This window comes from Cryptotermes secundus, unplaced genomic scaffold, assembly GCF_002891405.2.
Source record: "Cryptotermes secundus unplaced genomic scaffold, Csec_1.0 scaffold304, whole genome shotgun sequence".
Taxonomy (NCBI): Eukaryota; Metazoa; Arthropoda; class Insecta; order Blattodea; family Kalotermitidae; genus Cryptotermes; species Cryptotermes secundus.
This window is the reverse complement of record NW_019721521.1, coordinates 649554-672360: the sequence shown is the minus strand read 5'-3', so window position 1 is coordinate 672360 and position 22807 is coordinate 649554. Positions and strand designations below refer to the sequence as shown.

Genomic DNA, 22807 nt, shown 5'->3' with positions numbered 1-22807 from the left:
TGTACTACAAGTGTATTCTGATAATAGGTACGAATAGCGCTCAGGCTTATGTCTTTCTCGCGCCTGAGTAAACCTTTTAAACCTGCTGGTTTGGGGAGAGAATGTAAGTCCCTGAGTAGCATTGTTTCAATTTGACAGATGTATGACATCGTGTTTGGTTCTGTTCAACCAGCGACAGAACCTGGAACGCTCTAGAGCCGTGAAAATTATCCGGTAGTAATTCTGCGTGTTGAATGCTTTTTGAGAACAGATATGGGTTGTGGCTTTATGAAGGTAATAAAATGAAATACAGTTCGGGGCAGTGAACGGCGATTTTTGACTGTTTAGATGCCGGTTGCGCGATATACGACAGCGATTCAGATAAATTTATGTAAATGTTGAAGACATTAATATTACTAACCGTCGCGAACCATAGTAAGTCCACACTTCGACGGTCAGTAAATTCAATATTTAGAAATTTCGTGTGATCAAGCATCTGATAAATAAGGAAGTCTTTTTGAGAGTCAATTTTAGTGTAATTAATTAATTATTGTGTTTCCCAGTCAATTTAATTGCAATTAATTAAGAAGTGTTCTTCAGTCAATTTAAGTGCAATTAATTAATATAATGTTCCCCAGTTAATCTGTGTTGATCGAAATATTGTTCCACAGTTAATTTGAGTATGATTAATTAAGGAGTGTGTTCGCAGTAAAATTAAGCACAGTTGATTAAGATATGTTTTCCCCAGTCAGTTTAGGTTGAATTAAAACATTAATTCCCCAGTTAGTTTTTTTTTCTTGACACTACAGCCCCAGTGGGCCTAGGCCTACACTTCTCCGTTCACTTCGGTTTTTCTTGATCTTACACATACGGTAGGTGATCAGCTCGTCGCAAGGCCTCTACCTGTACACAAACACAGAAAAACGCACACAAACATCCATGCCTTGTTTGGGATTCGAACCCACGATCCTGGCTTCCGAGCGAGCGAAGACAGTGCATGCCTTAGACCGCTCGGCTACTGTGACCGGCCCCAGTTAGTTTAAGTGTAGTTAATTAAGTAGTGTGTTCCCAGTCTGTTTAAATGTAATTAATTGTCAAGTGTGTTCCCAGCCAACTTAAGTAAATTAATTACGAGTATATTGTACGCACTATCGTTCTAAGTACTTCGGAATACATGGCCCAGCTAACGACTCTGGAAGTGAGACAGGTTGAGTGGAAGTAGGATGGAAAGATTGAATGAAAGGCCGATGAATATATGCAGTAAATTTAAAGAATGAGTAGGACATATTCTGGCCCACTTCAGGACAATTTCCTGATATTAAAACAAAATTTCGCGGCCTTTAGTCCTCAAGCGAACTATACCAACCGAGCGACCGCCGCTTGTCTGTGAAGATTGTGCCAACTTTTGCGGATAGAGAGTGTCTCGTGGTCAGCGCAAAGGATCCCCACGGCCGTTAATCTCGATTTTCTAGACCGGAACCGCTCTTTCTTTGAAATAGCGCCTCAATTATCATCACGAGGATAAGTGGACCCCGTTCCAGAACCACTACTTCTCAGAAAATCTAGTAGCGACGGGAATCGAACCCGGACCTATAGATCTGTAGCTAGGAACTGTGACAACTAGACCACAGAGGCGGCCATTTCCTGATATTAACCTTGAAAAAACTGAGGAAAATCAGGAAAATATTTCAGAGGGGTTCACAATCCAGTCGAGATACGAGTAAATATTATATTCGACGATCATAATATATTCTCATTTACGGCAGACAGATAAACACGGGAAAACGATAAAACGATATAGCTGTGAAGTTGTATGCAATAGACAGATTAGATCTGAACAAACTGCCTGTGTGTGTAGAATGTTTCTAAGAACTCGAATGGTAATTTAGAATAGGGCTTGTAAGTTAGATTCCATGAAAGTCAAGGTTACAAAAAATCACACATGTGATAGAGAGCGACTGAGCAGTCCTTGAATGTTCGTTGTGTTGTACATTTTGTTCATCTCGAATTCTGATCACGAAGTCCTCGCTGTTCTGTAGCGTTACTGATTTAGCCAAGTAATAACAATTAAATTGTCTGTGTGCTGAGAGATTTTCTAATGCCATGAGAAATGGAGTTGGTCATTATGGTTCTCAGTGCAACCCAGCATCGTCTCAACTAAGACAAATAGAAACCCGCCTCTGTGGTCTAGTGATCAGAGTTCTTGGCTACAGATCCAGAGGTCCGGGTTCGATTCCCGACGCTACCAGATATTTAGCCGCGTCATAGCCCAAGCGGTTAGTCGCTGGCTTCTCACCGCGGCTGCCCGGGTTCGATCCCGGGTCTGGTCAAGTGGGATTTGTGGTGGACAAAGTGGCGCTGGGACAGGTTTTCTCCGAGTACTTCGGTTTACCTTGCCAATCTTCATTCCACCAATTGCTCCACAATCACCCTCGCCTATCATCTGGAGCTGGTACAATAGGCCAGAAGTGACCGCAGTACAAGGGACTTAGTCCCACCCCACTAGCAATAAAAAAAAAGGCAAATAGAAATTAATTTCTCTACTAGACTATGTCTACCTACATAAATCGTCGTTTTCTAGACAACTAACGAAATAAAAGGTTAATTATTTGGCCTGTTATCGACTATTGTAACCTGAAGATTCACTATTGTTAACACAAGAATTTTCCATTGAAATCTCTTCGTAATGACTTCAGTCTGATATTCTTTACAAACCTTTCATCCTTATTTGATCCTGATTTTATTTCATTCGACGTTATTGAAGATATACTCGTATTATCTCATCAGGTTTCATAATGTGTTCCTTTCCTTCTAATTTGTGTTCCTGATGGTCTCTCTGTAATTTTTTAATTCTATCTATCAATAGCTCTACAGCCCTTTGCTGTACGTTGGTCGGTTTTCAAGTTTATTGATCTTTTATATAGTCGGTAGGACTCCGTGGACGGGGGATCAGTCCGTCGCAAGGCCTCCACCTACACACAGGACAGCACAAAAACAGAATAAACGCACAAAGACATCCAAATCTCAAGTAAGATTCGAACCCACAATCCTAGCGTTTGAGCGGGAATCAGGCCGCTCGACCACTGTGATCGGCCTAGTTTTTTAACTGCCCGAGAAATATTACTCAATTCGCCTATCTTAGGCAAACTTAGTAAGCAGTCGTAACTATCGTGTGTTCATATATTTTACTTAGAATTTGGTCTGAACATATGTTGTCATTATATTCCTTCCTCAGGGCAAGAGATTAAGCTTCAGAAATGGAAAAAAAGACTGTATTATTCTATTAGAAAATGTGTAACTATAGCAGAAACAATTCAGACGTAATTTATAATAGTGTAAGTGCAAATATTTGTAAGGAAAGCTGAGAAAAATAATTGAAACTCTCTGAACATGCCTCGTACAGATTGATAAGAGAACATTGTATGTACCAAATAGGTTTATACGTCACATATTCTGCAGATGGACTGCTCTTAATTTTTTTTTTTTTGGTTTAATAATATTTCTATTATAGAAAGAAAAATAAATTAATCTGCACAAATATTGGTACGTAAAATTCTGTCTGTTGGGATTATTTTAAATGCTGTAGGGCTTTAATTATTGATAAAGCAACATTGTAGAACCCATAAATCATATGTGGAATATATAACAAACAATGATTGGAGTGTTGAACAGTTTTTGAAATGTTCTCCTCCGGGGGCTGTTTTTCATTTCATAAAAAATATAATTGGTCCTGTTTCCTTAATAATCGGGCTATTAGTGTTAACCGTAGTGCTTTTTAGAATACGTTCTCTAATGTCCAGAATATTCAACTCCGAAATAATAATACAGACTGATTCACGAAGTTTTACCCCCACTTAAGGAGGGCATTCCTGAGGTAATTTGGAACAAAAAATTTTAATATACTAATGGTATCCAACTCATAATTAAAGAGATATAGTAATTTGAAAACTGGCGAAAAATCTTTTTTTCTTCGAATTTCAGTCAAAACAAATTAGAAATACAATACAAACACTTTTTAAATCGATAATGTTTTAAAATATACAACTCTACCGATATGGAGAAAATCTAGGAGTACATCCAAACACAAGAACGAAGATCATGAAGGATAACATAACTATCAGACGCATTGTGGCGCAACGGTTGTTATCTACTGTACAGAAAGGAACAAACTGTCTGCTTACCTAATGTGGCTGCACTTAAAAATTGCAATTAGTTGCAGCTTGTCTATCTCTTCAAACATTCGACACATGTGAGAGACACAGGTCCCTTGTTTAGATGGTCATTTCTCCTTATGAGAGGCGTGGCGATTTTAGGAAAATACAAATATATACACTATAGGAGGTGCGCGGAAGCGTAATTGGTTGAGGCACTATGCTACAAACAGAAGGTCACGGGTTCGAGTACCGATGAGGTGGATTTTTTCAATTTACCTAATCCTTCCAGCTGCAATATGGCCCTGGGTTCGACTCAGCCTCTAACAGAAATGAGTACTAAGAATATTTGTGGGTCTAAAGGGCTGCCGGTGCGTAAGACTGACAGACTTACAGCCATCTGTGAGTCGATTGTCTAGAAGATGCGGGAACCTCGATGTCTCACAACAGTATGGGCCTTCACGGCCTATACGCACTATAGTGATGACTCTTGTTGCTTGTTATATTTGTTTGCCACGGAGCGATCTGTTTCGAGCAAAAACATTTCTGCCTTGGACCTGGGAGAAGCCCGACCCGAACAGAGGCTGGGACAGCGACTATCCTGGTTGAGGTTATCGTGGCCTTCTTCTGCCCCTCCAGGAAAATTCCGGGATAATAATTGATATTGAGCCACGATAATTTCCTTCCACATCCCTTCCAATTCATTTTTCGTTATCATCAAATCATTCGGGACTAATAGCCTTAGCTTGAGTTGCTAAAGAAATTACAGATACAACTACAAGTCAGCTATTTATGTTTCCGATTTGACATTTTTACTCATTTTTGTTACGTAGTCCTTGTTCTCTGTGGTGTCCGCTCCTTCGGCCTGTGGATTTTTAATTGGATTCTTTAAATTTCTGAAATAGACGTAGCCAGGAAGAAATGTATCTGGTACACGTATGTATTTCTTCTACTTTTTCTTTTTCTTTTTTTTCTTTTTCTTCTTCTGCTCCTAATTCTTGTTGCTCCCACTTGGAACATAGGGCATCCGTGAAACGCTTCGATACCCATTGGACAGAAGACTGGGTGTGTAAATAATTAATTCTAATTAATCAGTTTGGTCCATTCTGCTGTTGCGACTCTTCTCTTAAATACCTCCAATATTTTTAATTAACTTTCCAGTGAAAACGTAATTTTACGTTCATGCCTCACTCCTTTACACGGCAGCGCAAATTCCTTCGGCTTTTTTCGAATGGTAAGGAAAGCAGGCGCATTGACTACATTGAATAGGTGAGTAAAATATCCTGTTTGTTAAGTCGAGGTAAGAGTTTAGCTCATCTCATGTAATGGTGGCCATATTGTTAAGAAGAAAAATGTACTTACTGAATAGTGATAATTCATGTCTGCCTTTGTAAAGTAATGAAGCATTATATTTTATATTTGTGGTGGAGAACTAATGGATGGATCGAGTTTGAACTATTACTGAATGCGAAGGGGATGACAAATGGCTGTCGTTTCTTCTCTGTTTCTCGTTATTTACGATAAAGAAATTATAATTTTATTATTAAGACTTCTATCTAGTAATCTACACATGTAATTACATTGACTTGAAACAAAGGCAGAACATCTAAACATGAAATAGGAAGGTGGGGGGAAAGCAAACAAGTTAATATGTTTTTGTAGAAAGAGCCAATTACTTAATAATTCTGGTTTTAATATGTAGAATAAAAATACTGGCAATAAAATCATACATTAATGAAAAATTCCCATTATTCCGTACATAAAAATGTATATTAATTTTATAATTATAATATATTATATTGCGGAGTAATGAACTAGGGGGCCTTGCGACGAGCTGATCACCCACCCAAGGAGTCTTACTGAATATCTAAAATATAGTAAACCGAAGTGAAACGGAGAGTTTCATGGAGGTAGGCCAAGGCCCAAATTGGGGCTGTAGCGCCAAAGGAAAAAAATAACTAGGGATTCAAAACCCTGTAAAAATAATAAGTTAAAGCTATAACACTAACAGGCCTTGGAGACCCATAGGGTTGTGAGATGTTGAGGCTCCCACATTTTCTAGACAATCGGCTTACAGATGGCGGTAAGGTTGTCAACCTTACGCACCGACCACTCTTTACCCTCATGAAAGATTCCTGGTACTCATCTCTGTTAGAGGCTGTGTCGACCCGAGGGCCATATTGCGGCTGGAAAGATTAAGTAAGTTGAAAAATTCAGTGACCTCATCGGGAATCGAACCAGCGGGCTTCCTGCTGTTAGCATAGTGCCTCAGCTAAGTACACTACCGCGTTCCCCGAATTTATACCCAACAATAATAGTATGTAGGTCTGTGTACATGCGTGTTCTCTCTGATCCCTGAAGAAGGGTGGCTGTGAAGTGCGATGGAATGGCAATAGATACTGTACCATATTAGTAAGTTCTGAAGGTTGCAAGTACTCTGACACCCATCTTCCACACACACTATGTCCTCCCTGTTTCTAGTTTCGCAATTTTCCTCAGCCTCTGCAGGTTTTATCGGGACAGAACTGGTAATTCTCTAACTCTCCTATGTCCGGTACCGTCTCCAATAACTTTGCAGAAAGATCCAGGGAAGTTACTGACGAAAGAGACAGCATGAGTTATTTGTAAATACGTTTGATGACGTGATGAAGACTTGACCGTGGGATTGGAATGCATGACTTCCTTCCATGTATTTATTTATTTTGATCTTTAATACCAGATATCCATTATTCCATCCAAGCATTCTTTTCTCAAGAAGACATATGCAATACGAAAAAAAGTATTTGTTAAAAATTAATAAAACTCACTTATATAGATCATGTCTTTTAGTTAAATAACTTTCATTCCTCCTTGCTGGAAGAAGCAGTTCTTTACGGCCCGTTGAATTTCACCTTAGCGTGGCTCCAGACGTGAAACAAAGTTGGAACTAGAAGCCAGAAAGAGCAAGGTCGCGTAAGAGAATGTATTATGAACAACGGGCGAACAAGGTCATGAGATAAGATTTAAACGAGCAACATGAACTTCAGTCTGATTTAATGAGATCTCTAATATTGTAATTAACATCCATAAACTTGCGTAGTGATGGATGCTTCTTTATACTACCGACGATGTTCTTTTGTTTATTTCTTTCCTAGAGCAAAATGCGCCAAATAGTTATTAGGCCTAAGCACAATACGTTTTGTTGTGTAAAAGACTTAAACGTTAGTATGAAATCATAATTAATAATTGATTCTTAAAACTCAGACAGACAAAGAAAGGATGCGGCATCTTTGAGGAATACACTAAGCGTTGGCGGTATGAACATTAAATCCTGTGAAAGGCTGCTTAGTAATCTTGAGGCAGTTAAGACATCCATGCCTTGAGTGGGATTCGAACCCACGATCCCAGCGTTCCAGCGAGCGAAGCCAGTTCTTGCCTTAAACCGCGTGGCCACTGTGATCAGCACTGTACTACATGAAGATGGATTAGAATTGTGTATAGTTTGTGCACAGACCGTTCACAGTGGTCGCGCGGTCTAAGGCATGGACTGTCTTCGTTCGCTTGTAACGCTTGTAACCTGGGATAGTTGGGTTCGAATCACACTCAAGGCATAGATGTCTTTGTGCGTTTATTCTGTGTGTGTGTTGTTCTGTGTGAAGGTAGCGGCCTTGCGACGGGCTGATCCCCTCTCCAAGCAGTCCTACAGACTGTGTATAGGACTGAGCAACTGACAAAGCGGTCAAGGTCCAACATGACAGACTGTAGAGTCATAGATAGATAGATAGATAGATAGATAGATAGATAGATAGATAGATAGATAGATAGATAGATAGATAGATAGATAGATAGATAGATTGTGCACAGGTATACATAATTTGCTTATTTTATGCAATATTTTGATTGGATTGATCTAGTTTAGGAAATTGTACAGTAGCGGAATCTCGTGAGTACGGTAATGAACATTCACCTCCCATTAATGACAGTACATATTTTGACTGATAATTTGCTGTTATGCTGTCCAGAATGACTTCACTCCATGGAGTTGGTCTGCGTCTTTTTGAAAGAGTTCTGAAAATAAGTACATGACAAATATTTGTTATCCACGTCACACTAGGTGAGTAGGTTATTATAATTCGTAGCTTCATTTTGACCAATAATACTGATTACATATAATTAACATTATGTTACTTTTTCCTTTATACACATCTTTCAAGGGGGAACGCGGTAGCGTAGTTGGTTGAGACACTATGCTACAAGCCGGAAGGTCGCGGAATCGAATCCCGATGAGGTGGATTTTTTCCAATTGACCTAACCCTTCCAGCCTCATTATGGCCCTGGGGTCGACTCAGCCTCTAACAGAAATTAATACCAGGAATATTCCGGGGTGTAAAGGGCGGCCGGCGCGTAAGGCTGACAACCTCACCGCCACCTCTGAGCCGATTTTCTAGGAAATGTGGGAGCCTCAACATCTCACAACCCTATAGGCCTCCACGGCCTGTTACAGGGATACCTTTATGTTAACTTTTACACATTTTTCAAGTACTAATTTATGTGGATTTTATCGACATATTAGGTCTACTGTAAAACGCTGATTTCGCTTTCAGGAAATACAAATTTATTTCCAAACTGGTGACTGGTTTTCCAAATTTTATGTTTCTTCAGTGTTTCGGTGAAGGAAGCGGTGACAGATCGCTTCTTCTCACCTGCATTATATGCGCAGTTTGTTTCGTCCTCTCATTTGTAATCAGACGCTAAGTAAATTTTGCAGTTGATATAAGTTCTTAAAATAAGTGATGAAACATCACTGAAAATTGTCAATGAGAACATTTTTTTTTATTCTTTAGTTATTCAGTGATATTACTTTAACATGCTACATTATGTAGCCGTTAATGGAGAATAGGCGAGGGCTCTAGGGGAAGCAATGTTCGCCCATTTCTAAGTTGACTTGTCATTCTGCTGGAACAGCTGAGGGGGGGAAAAATGAAACACTTCAGTCTTAACAGGCTATCCTACTCGAGGGATTCGAACTAGTTACCTCTTTACTCTAAAGCGTTAGTGCTTGAGGTGTCATTACGAAACCTGATGTGTTTATGTATAAAATATTTATTCCCCTTAAAGGTTAGGGCTAGCATTAAAGAGCACTGGGATTTTCAGGAAAAGGAGAAATGACTTCATGTCCACATCTGTTCCCATTTTTCTGTCCCCCACATAATTTTAGAATAATCTTCGTGTTTATGATAACATTAGAGATATTCTCATTGTTAAATTTTGGCTTTACTTCGCAATTTGACGTCAACGTGGACACATGGTATCGTAGTTGGTTGAAGCACTATGCTACAAGCCGGAAGGTAGTGGTTTCAATTCCCGATGTGGTCACCGGATTTTAAATTGACCTAATCCTTCCAGCCGCATTATGGCCCTGGGGTTCACTCAACCTCTAGCAGAAATGAGTACCAGGAATCTTCCTGGGGGTAAAGGGATACCGGTCGCCGTGTAAGGTTGGAAACCTCAGCGCCATCTGTGAGCCAATTGTCTAGAAAACGTGGGAGCCTCTACGTCTCACATCATCAAGTCCCCACGGCCCGTTACTGGGATAGTTTACTGTACCGTTTATTTGACGGCATCTCTCTCAAAAACTATACGCCGAACGAAGAAACTCTTGTCCTTATTACAGAAGTGTGATCATAAGGTAAAGTAAGGAGATGAAATTGTCCCTGTGCTTAAATAATTAAGAACTATGCCACTAGACGCATGAGGAGTGGATGTATAGATCCACGGAATATGTCATCAAGCTCATTTAAATATAAAAACAAACAGGAGGTGTATTATTTCTTATGATAGGCAGTAAACGGGTTTCGCATTTGATTTATTTTGTTATTGTTCTTAGGTAACGACGCCGTCAGTGTAACAGACTATACGGGCGCAGCGTCGAATGGAAGAATAACAGTGAATAATAAATGTGAAGTGTTGCGGAATGCAGCTGTTGTGGCCTAAACAGAAATAATTTCCAATAATTTTCTTGGAGGGTGAGAGGAAAACCACGAGAAACATCAGTCAGTAAATTCGCTGTCCCGGTTTGATATTTGAGCCTGACACTTCAGCAATCCAAGTGAGATGCATAACCGCTGGAGCAAGCTGGCGAGCATTCTTTTTATTGCTAGTGGGGTGGGACTAAATCCCTTGCACTGCAGCCACTTCTGGCCTATGGTACCAGCCCCAGATGATTGGTGAGGGTGATTGTGGAGCAATTGGTGGAATGAAGACTGGCAGGGGAAACCGAAGTACTCGGAGAAAACTTGCCCCAGTGATGGACAAAGTGGCCATCACAAATCCCACTTGACTAGATCCGGGATCGAACCCGGGACGTCGCGGTGGGAACCACCAGCTATCTACTCTTAAGTTACTCGTACGTAAAAGACAGTGAGTAATAACAGGACCCAGGAAGTTACACGTTAGACGGATTCCTAATTTGCACTTTTCTACAACTATTATTAAGGATATTAAGTTAACGAGATGTGAAATACACAAGGAATTTAAATAGGAAAACTTGAAAGGACTTGAGGAAACTAGGAGTAGATTAGAGGATAATATTAAAATAGATATAAATTAATATGTGACATTATAGACTGGATTCACCAGACTCAGAATTTTGTCAAGTGGTGGACTACTTTATCTCTGTAAAACGTGGGATATTTCTTCACGAGCTGGCCGACTCTTGTCTTCTGAAGGAGGTATTAGTTGCGTATCGTTCTGTGTTATTCTGGTCCTACTATGAGCGGAATTGATCTTGTATTTTAATCTGCATAATACAAACATAAATTAAATACAAGATTAGACAATGAGAAGTCGAGGCATGTTTTTCTTTAACAGACAAGCACAAAATTCTGGTGGATGTTTAATTTAAAATAAAAATGGGTATTGATCCAACGATACCACAATCAAACCTGAGAAGTTCTGCTCATCTTTTCCCTGTTTTCGCATTACGTGATTTGTACTGTTCTAATTCTGGAAGCTGAGTTGTTTTAATTATAAATGCAAATCCAATGTAAAACATGGACACGCATATATGAATTGGTCAAGAGAAAATGGTGCGTAAATTGTAGGCATGGATGGAATGCAACAACTTACTTTTTGCGTTTTGTAATCAGTCGATAAAACATCGCTAATCAAAGTAACACACAAAAAGTATTTACAAGTTACTTGTATGTTTATGCGAAGCAAAGTAGAGGTGCTCTTCAAAAGAGCAAATAAAGATATAAATTTCAAGATTATAGTATTACACTATATATATGATCATTACATATAATTGTGGACGTGGTTGGTTTTAAAAGTTAGGAATATTGCAGATTGTATTATGACACGGCGTGCGATATGCAAAGCATTGACGTCTGCCTGTGACTGAAGGAAACTGGTCAGCCAGTTCTGCCCCGAGGGTCAGACCATGGGAAGGTAAGACTAGGGGTCATGCCGATAGTGCAAAGGAAGGGGCACTCGGAAGGTGCAAGGTGAGGAGGCTATTGTAGACACTTGGGGAATTGGAGGGGGGGACAAGTACTGCGTCAGGGGGAACTTAACACATACAGGAATCTTGAGGGGTGTAGGGGAGGGTATCGTGTGTATGTGTATAAGGGAAATGGTTAAAAAGACGTAGAGGGGGAGGAGAAGGAAGCAAAAATTATAAGTGTAGGTTGTATGGCAAGACGTGTGAGGAGGGAGGGAAGAACACGGAGAGGGGGATTCAGTTATGTCTAGGATCCGGTAGATGGCTGTAGTGGACACGCCGACTGTATTGCCGGTGTAGGTAGGCCATCCAGTTATTGAGGGCCCCAGCCCGTTGCCTTTGGGGGTTCAGGCAGTAGTCTTCATCTTACGGTACACACACATGCACACATAGGGGGACAGGTGTGTGTATGTACGTATGTGTGTGTGTGGTTCTTGTCTGGCAGACTATCAACTATTGCTTGTTACACCCTGTCGGCGAAGCAGTCTTCGTGGGTACCATCATCTTCAGACGGGTGGATGTACAAGGAACCCGGCGAACTGGTTGCAGCCAGACTAGTTATGGTTGTCAACCCGAAGTGCAGCACAACTGCACCGTTTGTTGATGACACCGCCACCCGAAACCGATAACTTCTCGGTACTGCTCCTTTCGGTACAAATTTTGTTCGATGACCAATTCCACATGAAGTGACTTGCCCTGATTGTTTATTATTTCCTTAATGACTTTTCTTACTCATTTGTGCATTTGGACATGTTTCGTGCAACTCACCCCCACATCAAGAGTTGCATAATCAACAAGGAAGTGCAGTAACTTTGTGTTTGTGTTACAAGTGAATATGCGTGTGTTTGGCGTAATAAAAACGGTTTCGTGAAATAAAAAGAATATTTTTATTTACTCAGATATTGGTGTATGAAGTGCGTGCGTGTTATTTAATGAAATTATCGTCAAGGGAAACATAACCAGTGATGTCGCAGGTGGTAGAATGATATACGTAATTTATTTAGATTTTTGTTTCTGATCAAACAAAACATAGTGAATAGTAGTACATTGGGGTGAATATTTTTACTTCGAAAAGTTTTACAGAACTGCTTCAAAGTGTTTTCCAATTTTGGAGTTTTGGTTCAACCCGGCAACACGGAACCAAGGTAAGCTATATTGTAATGCGAATAGAAGCGATGTATTTGTTCTCATGCAGCAAGTTATTATACCGTTTCTTAAAGAGAGTGGAAATCGTAGAATACAAGTAATTAAATAGGAGTTACTAGTGCGCAAGTTATATATTATGTCCGTTAATAGACTGTAATATCACGGCTAAAAATTCAAGTCATTATCTAGGATCGAACACAGCGCTTAACGTATGGAGTTCTCTATAATACTGTTTTGAAGAATACGTGATTTATTAGGTTCGATATAATTTTAGTGTAATATTATTCTTCTCCCTATAAATACAGTGATAAAAGTCACTAATACTTAAGTAAAAAAATTGTGCTAGAGTGTTTTGTGCAATTGCTTTTCCGTCTTGTAATTTTTACTAAGGAATATGGAAATTCTTGTGACGTGTCTGCACACTCGCAACGTTTACTGCCATTCTTATCTATAACTCATAAACAAGTGACGCGATACTGATTACGTATGCACAGTACGGAACACAATATTTTTTCAGTAGGTCTGTAAACCATTTTTAAAAATTTATCAAATTCGAAACGTTTTAACTTAGTATTATATCTTTCTTACTAAGACACATAGGTTAGGGTCGCGCATGACATTGCGATAGAAATATTAAGATATAAGTTGGATTTAGTGGGAGTAGTGGAGGTCAAATAGGACAGAGGTGGCACTGAACCAGCAGGAGAATATACATTTTTCTATAGAAGGGGGAATGAGAGCCATGAATTATGTACAGGTTTTTCGTACATAAAAGAGTCATATCAGCAGTTGAGAGGGTAGAGGTTTCTTTTAGCAAGAGGATGTCATACATAATAGTAAGAGGTCGATGGTGCGATATCATCATTCTGAATGTACATGTCACAACAGTAGATACAATTGGTATGAAGAACAGCTTCTACGAGGAACTAGAATGTGAATTTAGTAAATTCCTTAAATACCATTCAAAACGTTTGTTAGGAGATTTCAGTGCTAATATAGGTAGAGAATTAGCTGACCCGAATTCAGTAATGATAATTGAGTTAGAGCAGTAAATTTTGCCACATAAAAAATCTGATTGTTAAAAGTATGTTCCCGCTTCGTAACATTCGTAAACTTTACTTGCACATATAAGATTTGAGGTTTTCACGGCGGTGACTACGAAGAAAGCAGTCTTCTGGGATGTGGCACCGTGTAGATGTGGTGTTAACCGACGTTTTGGAGGAACGTATCGCCTCCGCTTGCGGATTTTCTTATTTTTCCTTCTACCCTGAAGATGGAGGCGATACGTTCCTCCAAAACGTCGGTTAACACCACATCTACACGGTGCCACATCCCAGAAGACTACTTTCTTCATTACTTGGACATATCCCGATGGAAAGACCCACAACTAAATTGACCATATTTTGATAGACAGGAAACAGCATTCAAGTGAACTTGATTTCCGATCATTCAAGGCAGCAGACTCTGATGCCGACTACTGTCTGGTGATGGCAAACGTTAGGGAGTGACTGACAGTGATTAAACAAATAACGCATAGATTTCATATGAAGAGGTTCAGTCTCAAGAAATTAAACGAGGTAGAAAGTATAGAGCAGTATCGTGCTGAAATCACAAATAGGTTTTGGAAACTTAGACGCTGAGGTGGATGTTACTAGAGCTCGGGACACTATAAAAGAGAATATAAACAATTCAGCTAAAGAGAGTCTAGATTGTTATTAATTGAAAAAGCATAAACCATGGTTCGACGAACGATTCTCAAAATTACTGGCAAGGAAACAAGCCAAATTGCAGTGGTTAGAGGATCCAAGCGAAATAAATTGAGATAATTTGAAAAATGTAAATCGTGAAGCAAACAGGAATTTCTGTAATAAAAAGAGGGAATGTTCGAAAGTCAAATTAATGAGACTGCAATGAACAGTAAAAAGAAGAATATTAGACATCAGCATAGAGTCATAAATGAATTTAAGAGGGGTTACCAATCTAGCAGTAGCTTAGTGAAGGATGAGAATTGTGACCCAATAACATTTTGAATGGGAGTAAGAACTACTCCTCTCAGTTACTGCATGTACCACATTCATAGGGTCAGTGATGTTGGGCAGAGAGAAATACATACAGCTGAGCCGTTAGTACCTGATCCTATTCCTTTTGAGGTTGAAAGTGCCAGTTAAAAATTGAAATGATATAAATCGCCAGGTAGTGATCAAATTCCGGCAGAACTTGTTCAAGCAGGAGGCGAAATATTACGTTCTAAGATCCACAATCTAATTACTTCTCTTTGGAATAAGGAAAAATTGCCTGATCAGTGGAAGGAGACTATTACTGTACCAGTTCACAAGAAGGGTGATAAATCTGAGAGTAGTAATTATCGGGGGGTATCACTGCTATCAGCTTAATACAAAATTGTGTCCAATGTACTTCTCTCAAGGTTAAGTCCATATATAGATGAATTTATTGGGGATCATTAGTGTGCGTTTTGACGTAAAGGTTCAAATACAGATAAGGTATTTTGCATTCGTCAGATTTTGGAAGAAAAACGGGAGTACAATGAGACAGTACATCAGCTATTTGTAGACTTCAAGAAAGCCTATGATTCATTTAGGAAGGAAGTATTGTACAATATTCTGATAAGAGTTTGAAGTACCCTTGAAGCTAATTAGGCTGATTAAAATGTGTTTGAATGAAACATATAGGAAAGTCCGTACAGTCAAAACTTTGTCTGATAATTAGAATGGTCAAGTGAAAGAGAATTAGATGGGCAGGGCATGTAGCACGAATGGATAGAAGACGAATGCATATGGTACATTGGTTGGAGATGAAGAAGAAAGAGATCACTAAGAAAACCAAGACGCATGTGCGTCACAAATATTAAAATGTATCTTAGAGAGATAGGATGGGTTGGTATGGACTGGATTGAACAGGCTCAAGATAGGTTTCAGTGGATAGCTCTTGTGAACACGGTAATGAACCTTCGGGTTTCATAAAATGCTGGGAAATTCTTGAGTAGCTGCACAACTGACGGCTTCTCAAGAAGGGCTCAGCCCCATGAAGTTAGTTTGCTGGACACCCTTAGAACTAAAACTCGGCACGCTACGTAAAAGAATATTTAGCGCTCTGAAACGTCAGGTCATAATCCGGTGTAGAACACGGAAATGGGATAACCGTGGCGCCATCTTATTTTCATAATGCAAATTAAAATACGGAATTCTTCTCAATATATGAATTACATGCAAAATAAGACAAAATAAGACATTGTATGAAAATTACGTAAATCAACGTGTTCAAAATAAATTTGCCTTCAAAATGGATTTTAAATTCTAATTTCTGCTGACTGATACAGATATGAAAGTGGTAGGCCTGTAAGTTATATTGAACATACATTTACGTTAACGTTAACATAATCTTAACGATACATGTCAAAATTGAGAAATCTGAAAACATTTAACCCTGGTGTCTGCAAACGTCAGACAGGCCAATTTTTTAAAAAATAGATTTTAGAGTAAAATAGAATATCCAGACTGTAAATAAAACTAAATGCTGTACACATGCGAAATGTAAGAAATTTAAATTTAAATTTACCGAAATGGCTTATAAAATTAATAGAATTTTACTGGTACTTTTTAAAAAATATTTAATTTTCCTTCTGTGCTGATATATTTCTGTACTTCTTTTGGTTTATTTTGGACTTCACCGATCGCCTGGTATGTAAAAGACAAAGGACGACGACGTTTCGGAGACTGGCTCTGTCTCCGTCTTCATGTGGATAGGGAAGGATAAACCTACTTAGTTGGGCCCGTTAGAAAGAGCTAGTCTCAATCACTGGTCCAGTACGGAAGCTGAGTATGGATATATTCCGCTCTCCCAGTGTAAGCCGATGTGTGGAGATATTTCGGTTTCTGTGTATATCAATTTAAAACTTCTGCCAATTTTAATTCTTCATGAAAGAACAAATTCAATGTACTTGAGTGCAAACAATCCTCAATTAGCCTAACATAGCAGTATTGTAGTTGGTTGAGGCACTATGCTACAAGCCGGACGACTTCTGTCAATTTTATTCTTCACGGAAGAACACATTTAATATACTTGAGTGCAAACAGTCCTCAATTAGCCTAACATAGCAGTATTGTAGTTGGTTGAGGCACTATGCTACAAGCCGGACGACTTCTGTCAATTTTATTCTTCACGGAAGAACACATTTAATATACTTGAGTGCAAACAGTCCTCAATTAGCCTAACATAGCAGTATTGTAGTTGGTTGAGGCACTATGCTACAAGCCGGACGACTTCTGTCAATTTTATTCTTCACGGAAGAACACATTTAATATACTTGAGTGCAAACAGTCCTCAATTAGCCTAACATAGCAGTATTGTAGTTGGCTGAGATACTATGCTACAAGCCGGACGATCGAGGGTTCGATTCCCGATGTTGTCATTGGATTTTTCGACTGACCTAATCCTTCCAGCTGCACTATGGCCCTCGGGTCAACTCAGCCTCTAACAGAAATGAGTACCAGGAATCTTTCTGGGGGTAAATGGCAGCCAGCGCGTAAGGCTGACAACTTTCCGCCACCTGTGAGCTGATTGTTTAGAGAAAATGTGGGAACCTCGTGTCTCACAACCCTACGGGCCTCCATGGCTTGTTAGAGGATACAGTTACCTGAATTACCTGCATAATATATTCGAAAATATAAGCACTATTCATGACGAATGAGAGTTTTTATTCCGTCATTCTGGAATAAATTATGGCATGTGGAAATTCCATCTTTTACCCCAAATATTTAGAGAGTAGTTGCACGTGAATACGTAGATTTAAATGAGATAAATTTGAACTATGTGCTTGTGTTTTCAATTGCTATTTTATGAATAATGTTAATATATTTTATATTGTTAGATCTTTTAAATGTATGGGTTAATTAAATCTCTTACTCTGCGCATACACACACACACACACACACGGAGGCACACACTCCGCCCGCACACAGAGATATATAAGCCTATATATTGTACATGCGTTGAAATTATAACTGTGTAATTTTCCTGTAGCCCTATCCTTTCGGTTCTCTCTTCAGAGAACAGGGTGTTAGACTTACATTGTTATCATATCCGGAAAAATTCTTTCGGGGTAAGTTAAATTCTAATTTTCTGCAGTCGGAACTATAATTTGCTATATTCCTATTCTTCTGCTATTCGTTCCGCGTGTGTTATGTTTTTAAGTGTAGTTTAATGTTGCATTATTTACAAATTCAGTATGAGTGACTTCACTATATATATTGCTTTTCTTTGTTGACGAAGGTGTTTGCATATGCAAAAGCGCCTTTCATGTAAACACGGTAAGTGAGCTAAGCATTTCATGGCTTTGCCTTCAAAACAATCTCGAGTAAGAAGGCAATACAGTATGTGAACGACTGCTGTGTCTATTAATAATAGCTAGCTGTGGTCTATAAATGTATTTCAATTTACTTTCATTTGCTGAAACATATCTAAATTTGTACTCTTGACCAATGCAGGTCAAAATTCGTTCAATTATTTTTGCTGAAAGCTGTAAATATATGTTCTCTTCTCTCTCTTTTCACCCTGAACAGAAGACCGACTCTTACCTAGGCCTATGTTTGCCAGTCACTGACTCTATAGTACTCATTATTACCTTCAGATTATTTCACAATAATCGCATGCAAAGGCTCAAAATAAGAAGTCGTGAAAGAAATTGTAGGGCCCATACATATTTAATTAACTTTAGTAACGTAGCCGGTATTTTTTTTTCCTTGGCACAACAGCCCCAGTGAGCCTAGGCCTACCTCCATGAACTCCATTCACTTCTGTTTTTCTAGATCTTACACATACGGTAGGACTCCTTGGGCGGGTGATCAGCTCGTCGCAAGGCCTCTACCTGTAGACAAACACAGAAAAACGCACACAAACATCCATACCCTGAGTGGGATTGGAACCCACGATCCCGGCTTCCGAGCGAGCGAAGACAGTGCGTGCCTTAGACCGCTCGGCTACCGTAACCGGCAAGGTAGCCGGTATAGCGACTGGCTATTGGGTGGCCGCCCGAGGGTTCGGAGTATGAGTCCCAGTAGGGTCAATAATTTTCTCTTCTCCACATCATCCAGACCGGCTCTGGAGCACAACCAACCTCCTATCTTATGAGTACCGGGTGCTCCTTCCCCGGGATAAAGCGGCCGGTACGTGACGCTGACCACTCACCTCCAACTAGTGCCGAGGTAAAGAAAATGCCTTCATGGCGTAGTGCTTAATTAGTGAAACACAGGGACAAGTTTGTCTCAAAATGTAATTCATATTTAAGCTGTTACATTACTATGACATGTCTACTATTCGGCACGTCCTAACCCCCTAGACCCCATTAATCAAGGGTATTCCCATTATAACATTTAACTCAGGACTGCAGGTAACACGGAACCTTTAAAGCGGGTTAACAGTGTCTGCAGGGTGGGAGGTACAGCAGCTGTGTGTTCTGTGTTAGTTCTGCGATTAGTCTAGCGGGAGGACATGGTTAGATCTGTGATCAGGACGTTAACCACAGCCACAGGACTGATAACTAAATATTGTTAAGTGCTCGAAATGAGTGCGTGTTCAGAAATGGTCTGCTTGTATATGTGTGTGTGTGAAAACTACTGAATTTGTTTGAATAAAATTACATATTGAAAATAAGTTATTTTCGAATTTAATTTTGGTTCGTATAGGTAAACTATAGCCCATAATTGACACGAATCACAAATAAAACTTTGTCGATATACCTCATACACACTATTAACGCGATAAACAGTTTCAGACATCCATTTCGTTAAGATCTCTATTTTTTCCTGAACAATTTTGGTTATTGCGAATAAGCGGAGAAGTAAAATAAATTGTGCTTGAATGTGCACGGTGATGGGAATATTTGGATCGAAGAAAGATGAAGTAACAGGAGACTGGAGAAAACTACATAATGAGGAGCTTCATAACTTGTACTCTTCTCCAAGCATAATTAGAATGATCAAATGAAGGAGGATGAGATGGGCAGGGGATTTAGCACAAATGGGGAGAAAAGGAATGCATGTAAGATACTGGTGGAAAAGCCAGAAGTAAAGAGACAACTAGGAAGACCAAGATGTAGATGGGTGTACAATATTAAAATTGATCTTAGAGAAATAGGGTGGGATGGTATAGATTGGACTGATCTGGCTCAGGACAGGGGCAAGTGGAGGGCTCTTGTGAACACGGTAATTAACCTTCGGGTTCCATAAAATGCTGGGAGATTCTTAAGTAGCTGCAGATTTGGCTTCTCAAGAAGGGCTCAGCTCCATGAGTGAGTGATGCTTGAATGTGGAATGTAATATGTGTACTGTTTATTAGCTTTTCAAAGACTGGTAAATTTACATCAAATGCCAACAAGGAAAACAGCAGAGGATTTATATTAAATGCGCATGCGGTGCCTCAGTGTACAACTCTTCAGTTCTAATCGGGTTTGTGTGGACTAAGAGAATGGTTACAATGTAAGAAGGAACACAAGTGGACGGAAAGAAAAGTAATTGAAACTAAAAATGAAGAGAGGATGTCTTTTCTTATACATTTTATTTTCGATCACATTGGCTGCGCGGTCTAAGACATGAAATGCCTTCGCCTGATCGAACATTGGGATCAGGGTTCGAATCCCGCTCAAGGCATGGATTTCTGTCCGTTCTTCTTATGTGTTCGTGTTCCCTTGCGTAGACAGAGACCTTCAGACAGGACTGTTCACCCGTTCAAGGAGACCAAGATTAATTGTGATTGGAAACAGATGGTAGAAGGAGAAGACTTTTTATATCAAGTTCCTTATAATTTCTTATTTGTTTATGGTCTATGGAGTTCCTCCAGTTATCCAGTAAAAGGCTTATTAATTTGGAAATTTTTGGAGATTAACTGTAACGGTCCTTAAAGAACTCATCAATTGCAGGATTAGGGCTATAGCTGTTACTTCCTTTACAACATTTAAATTACTCGAGAATGAATTTGCGTTATAGGATGATGTACAGACACTGAAGGGTTATGATATAGAAGATGCAGCGGATTCTTCACCCCTCGAAGGGCCGAAACACAATGTGGCCCTCTTTGTTCATAATTTGAGCTAAATCATATATGTAATTGTCAGATGTCTCATCGTGTAACTGTCTCAGTCATCGGCATTAGGATTTAAACTTGAGTCACGATAAAGAAATGTAATTACTTTATGAAATATAAATATTTCTGTTCATTTGCTCTATGTTCTTTTGCCACGAACTCCTCGTTGTTTGTGCCTAAGTGTTTGATCCTATGTTGAATTATTTTAAAATTGTTATAATGCTGCATTTGTATAATATATTATGCCTGAACATTATGACATAAGACTGCCCTTTTGAAAATATATCAATAATTGTTAAGGTATTATCAGTCAGATATTTAGGAATTCTTACTATGGTACACAAACGTAAACTGCCTGTTTTCCTTTGTTACCAAATCCAGGGAGTGGGAAAAGGGAGGCTGTGGGCCTCTACCCTATTAAACCCGAAATCTATATTTCTTTAAAACCAATTTTAGCCTATTTCAATTTCCATCGAAATTGCTATACGTATAATATAAGCCTAAGTATCAAGACGAACTTGCATTTCTTTTCGACTCCACTTAGAATTGAGATGTATTAATAAATACAATAAAGTTCTGGCTTCTGCGAAAAACTCGTATAGTCCGTTCAAATTCAACAGATATTTCGAAAGAAAATTTCGCCTCCATTTTCAGAGTCGAATAATAAGCCTAGCAAAAAGCCAGCGTGAAGCCCTTCTTGCCACCTGCTTTCTACTGTCTTTTCTTAATTCGCTTAGTGGGGGTTGGAGTCCAACTGGGTCCACTCGGCACGGCGGCCACTGATTATGATGATGGAGAATTTGGTGGAATAAAGATTGGCAGGGGAAACCGAAGTACTCGGAGAAAATCCGCCCCAGCGTCACTTTGTCCACCACAAATCCTACTTGACCAGACCGGGGATCGAACCTGGGCCGGGGTGGTGGGAAGCCAGCGACTAACCACTTGAGCTATGGCGCGGCCTTCATACTGGTTTCCTGCTTGGCTTGTTCTTCGAAACTGGAAATGCGGGCGAAATATTTCTCTGAAACGTCGGTTGATACAACAGACTACACGGTGTTGTATCCTAGAAGAGATAACTTTTCTTGGCCACCTCAGTGAGAACCTCAAATCCTACAAATGCAGTAAAGTTGGCCTCTGCAAATTATATTACTAACGTAAAAGAGGAAATACTTTTTCTCTGTGGATGCCAATGATGTTTAGGAAACGGAAAGTAGCTTGAGTACGTGAACAGAATGCAGGTATGAGTGGAAGACGAGGGTCACTGCTGCTAGGTAGTGTTGGCTGAGCGACCCACCCCACCTGTATGTATATTGAGGGGTGAGTGAGTAGGTTATTGGGGTGGCTCCTAGCCTCAGGGAGTGAAGGTCCAGCCCGTCCAGAGGTCACTGAATTTAGTTATATGGTATTACCTTCGTGCAGTAAAAGTTCTGAAGTCATAAGGGGCGAAAGTTGATGTTTATTACTTAAAAGAGACACACCAACTTCTGGGTTGCATGGGTGGGATTGTAGATTTTTTGTTAAATACGTATGGGAGATACGAGTTGTCGTGACCTATTTAACGGTATGATTATATTATTTCCCTGGAAGTTCTGAGGAAAAGAACAGAAAACTCGGAACTTATCAAGTTATACTCTCTGGAACCCTTTCCCCAGGCCTAAAACGGCGGGGGCGTGAAGTTGACAACTGAGATCAAGAACGGTGGAGCTATAACTCCACTCCCCAATACGTCTTAATGTTGTGGTGCCTGTTGAATTAATTATATTGACAAATTTTAAACACTTTTATTATCTGTAATGTTTATATATAAAGTGCACTGTTCGGTAAGAAATTTGTTTCCTACAAGAGACTTTTATAAAGTTGTAAATCACTGGTTATACATTTTTTCCAACAAGCCTGAAGCTGCATTTATACGAAACAATTCCTAAACAATCGAAGATGACTCATCATATTTAAA

The 22807-nt window shown here is 39.5% G+C and overlaps 1 protein-coding gene across 7 annotated transcripts in view; it reads left to right on the top strand.

The window, feature by feature from the left end:
• LOC111875435 (protein grainyhead) overlaps positions 1–22807 on the top strand; it is a 515137-nt gene that overhangs the window by 191183 nt on the left and 301147 nt on the right. The window contains exon 1 of one of the 7 annotated variants that reach the window (XM_023871685.2): positions 11917–12755. The exons of the other annotated variants lie outside the window; for them this stretch is intronic. The gene's annotated coding sequence lies outside the window, so the exon portion shown is untranslated. Of the gene's footprint in view, positions 1–11916; positions 12756–22807 lie in introns of those variants that run through there. 7 annotated transcript variants of the gene reach the window in all.